The sequence below is a fragment of the Mauremys mutica genome, chromosome 10 (assembly GCF_020497125.1).
Source record: "Mauremys mutica isolate MM-2020 ecotype Southern chromosome 10, ASM2049712v1, whole genome shotgun sequence".
Lineage (NCBI taxonomy): Eukaryota > Metazoa > Chordata > Testudines > Geoemydidae > Mauremys > Mauremys mutica.
Genome location: NC_059081.1, coordinates 75,826,443 through 75,831,057, shown reverse-complemented (window position 1 = coordinate 75,831,057; position 4,615 = coordinate 75,826,443). Strand labels below are relative to the sequence as shown.

General features: G+C 53.1%; 1 non-coding gene across 1 annotated transcript; it reads right to left on the bottom strand.

The window, feature by feature from the left end:
* Window positions 1-1,519: 1,519 nt before the first annotated feature.
* On the bottom strand, window positions 1,520-1,601 carry TRNAS-CGA. Its single transcript has one exon. It is a non-coding gene; the product is annotated as a tRNA-Ser (tRNA).
* Between the last annotated feature and the right edge of the window lie 3,014 nt (window positions 1,602-4,615).

The window sequence follows — 4,615 nt, the reverse complement described above, 5'->3', positions numbered from 1 at the left end:
TGGTTCTGTAGAAGCAGCAAAGAATCCTGTGGCACCTTATAGACTAACAGACGTTTTGCAGCATGAGCTTTCGTGGGTGAATACCCACTTCTTCAGATGCAAGAAGGGTAAAGGCCCCTCTGCCTCCGTGAAAGGCACTTCTCTGAGACCTGAGCATGCCTGTCTGCCATGGGCCCCTCAGGGAGTCCCCTCCCTCTGGACCCTGGGGCCTCTACTCCCAGAGGAAGAATGCAACCCCGATCTCTAGACTGCAGTGATGCTCAGCCAGTGTAAGAGAGGGGTTTATTGAGCATCTGAACATAGCACAGGAAACTCTCAGGGCCTCAGGACTAACCTCCCTCTGCACAGTCCAGTTAGGTCTCTCCTGCATCCATGTGGGCTCTGGCTGTTTTCTCTCCCCAGTCCAGACGCCCCCTCTTTCCAGCCAAGCATCCGATCTCATCTTCCCACAAGCCTCTGTCCTTTGTCTTCTGTCCCAGAGAAACTGGCTGCCTGGGTCTCCTCTCTCTCTTTAGCGCGAGGGGCAGGGGAGAGCTGAGATTTCAGGCTGCTGTGTTATGGCGGGATTGCTGCTATTATTTGACAGAACCTGAGAATTCAGTGGCACAAACAGGGGAACGGGGCAGAGATACAGCGTCAGGGAGTGAACTGGAGAAAATACAGGAAGGATTTCTAGCAAGGGTGACGTGTAACTAACCAGAATGAAGAATATTCTCTGCCCCCCTCGTCTAACTCTGGGCCTGACGCTCTCCCGTGCTGAGGCCCCTCGCCCTGTCTCTGGCCGTGTCTGGGGGCTTCATGCCCCGGTAGAGCCCCGAAGGTAAAGGTGTGATGTAGCCTCAGCCCCAACAAGACTCAGGCCCATGTCACTTTCATCCTGGGTTTCAGATGAGTGACCCCTAGAAGTTGGGGGGCCACCGGTGCCTAGACCATGGCCCGGCCACAGAGGCCCCGCCCCTGCTCATCCTCTTCCCCCGAGGCCCCGCCCACTTGCTGTTCACTGCCCTCCGCCCCCTCCCCCAGACCTCCTACCTGCCCCTCACTCTTCCCCCAAGACGCCACTCACCTGCTGCTTTCTCCTCTCTGCCCCTTTCCCCTAAGGGGGGCTACCAGGGGGCCCTGGGGCCCATCACCCATCACTGTTTCCTGCCTTAGGTGAGCGGGGGGTGGGGAGGGTCCTTGGGGAAGGAGGCGGAGCAGGGGCAGGAAGAGGCAGAGAGAGGGAGGGGGCTCGGGGGAAAAGGCCCAGCGGGGGTGGGGCGCAGGCCTTGGGGGAAGAGGCGGAGGGGGGATGGGAGGAGGCAGAGCAGGCCATCGGGTTAAGAGGCAGAGCGGAAAGGGGTGCAGGCTGGGCCCCCACTTCTCTGGAGCTTCGCTTCCAGCACTCGAAAGATGACAATGGGCCCACGGAGGGGTGACTCGCTCCACATCCCCAGTGTTCCCCCCTGCATGGGCGGCCGTTTGGGGGAGGCTCAGCCACCCCGGCCTCTTAGACGGGCTGTGGCTAAAACACTGGCCTTGCTGTGAGCAGGATTTGAACCTGCGCAGGGAAACCCTCTTGGATTTCGAGTTCAACACCTTAGCCACTCGGCCATCACAGCTGTGAGCAAAGCAGGCCCCTAAGGCCAGAGAAACGCCCAGGCCTGACGTCATCTGAACTGCAGAATTCAAACAGCAAACCTGGCTCCCAAAGCACCAGGGGGAATTTGGGGCTCTCGTTCCTTCGCCGTGTGGTTAAGCACCAAACCAGCACCCGCCTGTGGGGTCTGTCATTGTTCCTCTCCACACTGTAACGATCGAGACAGGGAGAGGTCAGACAGTGAGGTAGAATCCAGCTCTGCCCCCCACCAGCTCCCGGCTCTATCCGCCAATGGACTGACTTTCTCGCTGGATTAAACTGTTTGTATTGGACTCTTTTCTCTATGTATAATCAGGACTAAGCCACGACTGGACTGTCCGACAGGAGAATGGGCCATGGCTCCCTTCCCCTGGACCCTGGATTTCTCACCACTTCAGAGAAACTTGTTAGTGGAAAAATGAATCACATTCAAATTACTACAGATTATGAACCGTTTGCTGTTGCCTTGGCACATGGCCCCACCCAGCCTTTTCCCCTGAGTCAGGAATGATAATTTATTGGTTCACTCTGATTTGTTTCAGTTTTATGTTAGCATCTATTGCCACTAATTGGTCGGAGCCCGTCACTTCCGGAAGTCCGAAACGTTTCCCCCCTAGCTCCCTTCTCGGTACCTTTGATTTTCCTCAGTCTCCTTCAGAGCACTGGCTTTCTTGGCACCAATAACCAAGACTGATTTCCAGATCAGGAGACGTGTCCTCCAGCTGCTGGAACTTCCCTGTTTCACACCTAGAAAGAAACAGGTTTTTCCCCATTAATCATTATCATATTTTATTGTCGTATTTTACTCTGAATTTCTTGCCCGTGTGAAATGCTGAATTGAGGGACTGGAGAATGAGTCTCTGTGTATCCAGCCACAGAATAGCTGCAGCCCCAGCAATGGCTGTGCAAGCTTCCCCGAGGTGTCCCGTCAATGTGCTTCACACCGATTTACCGAGACCAGCTCTGGGGACAGGATGAGTTCGGTCCCGTGGGCAATTCACTCCTCGGCCTCCATGCTTTGATGATCAATAGATTCCAGTGTTCCTGCTGGTCATTGCTCTGTGGCCATCTGCCCACCTGCCACTGGACTGAGATCAGCTCCCCTCACACCAGCTCATTCCTCACCTGTCTGTGAATGGTCACCACGTCATACAGACGTTTGTTCACTCCTGCCGGGGGCAGAAGAGAACCCAGTGCCCTGGAGGTGACAGGCCCATACTGTGTCCCCAGTCAGGGCCATTGTCGCTGCCCTGAGGTGGTGGCTGCTCTGGGGAGCTCACGCTGGCACCGGTGCAGTGGCCCCGCCGTTAGCTCTTGAGTGTAGCCGCTGAGACTCCCCACCCCCAGCAAGAGCCGTAGCCATGTTGGCAGGAGAAGCTCTCCCAGCACCATAGCCCTGCCCACACCGGCGCTTGGGTCAGTGTAACTGTGTCGCTCGGGGGGTGGCTCATTCACACCCCTGAGCGACATACGTTCTACCGACACAAAGGGGCGTAGACGCAGCCTGAGCAGAGAAGCGATTTAGAAAACAGATTTAGTTTTGTAGGAAATGCAGAAACCCGGGTTTGTAATAAACCAAAGGAGATTCCGACCCAGGTGTCACCTTCACCACTTTGCAGTTGTGCCCTGGGACAGTTGTGTTGTCTCAGCCTGTGGCCAGACTAATGGCGTGTGCAGGGGGAGGAGCTACACCCCATCTATGGGGCTTCTGACATCCTAGAGGGGAGAAAGGAGAAAAGACGCTCAGTCCCCCGTGCCACTCACACAGGGGGCGGGAACTTCTGTGGTCATTTAAACAGGCTCAAGGGCCCCGAAAGAGTGAAAGGTGTTAACGTGCCCCTGTCACCGTCCAACACTGAACGGGTGAAACAAGGCTTGCGGTTTGGTAGAGAGAGACTTCAGCCCGCTTAGTCCCATGGCAAACACACCTCTCACATCCCTGCTAGTGTGTTACTGAGACACAGAGAGAAAAAGAGACAGAGTTAAAGCAATGGAAATGTAAAGTAGTCAGTAAGGCTTGTCGTTAACAGCATCCCCTGTGCCCTTTCTCTTTAGCTGGGAGAGTTTTTAGAAGGAAAGTTCCTTATGTGACAGTCTCTTGGATGGTTTTGAAGAAGGTAACAGCTGTCCTGGGGAAATCAGAGAGATCAGCTGAGATGGGCTGGAGCTGTCATTGTTGTGGTGTCTCTTGTTAAAGTCCAATCCCATTTCCTAGGTGGCAAGATAAGGCAAACACACACAAACGGGGAAAGAAGAGAACAGCAAAGATAGAAGATGTAGCTTCTGGCTCTGGCTCTGCTGTTGACTTTGTCTTGCGGCTTCACTGTCATTAGCAGTAGGCAGAGGAGCAAAAGCCATCTCTCACTGTGCCTTAGTGGGTCACAACTGAGAATACCAAATTCAGGCCAAAGTGCTGAGAAATGGGGCAGACATACCCCCAAAATGGTGATTTTGCTCCCATAAGATAAATCAAACCAGCAACAAAAGTTAACTTCTGTTTCACCACACTGGCTAACGAGAAGTCAGAAAAGCAGCCTCCTTAGTCATTCCAGGCTTTATATCGCCACCAAAACCACTGAAATTACTGATGAGTGGTTATTGGAACCCAATTTCCTCAACCGAAAGGGTTCTTCTGATCTTAAAGGACCAGCCACATACCCAGGTCAATAATATACAACTCAGATCTGAGCCCAGTAATCATGCTGTTGCCAGCCCATTAGTATCTAAAATATAAAGGTTTATTTCTGGAAAGGAAGGAAGGTGAGAGTTAAAATTGGTTGAAGGAATCAAATACATACAAGAATTGCAAAGTTCTTGAATCACGCGTGTAGCAGTGATGGAATAAACTGTTGGCTTTTTAAGTGTCTGGTTGCTTCTGAATCATTGGAAGGTCCTCAGTCCTTTGGTTAGAACGCTCCCATTAGTATCAGGTCATCATCAAGAGGTCTGAGCAGGAAAGAGGCCAAATGGAGATGTGTCCTGGGCCTTTTATAGCTT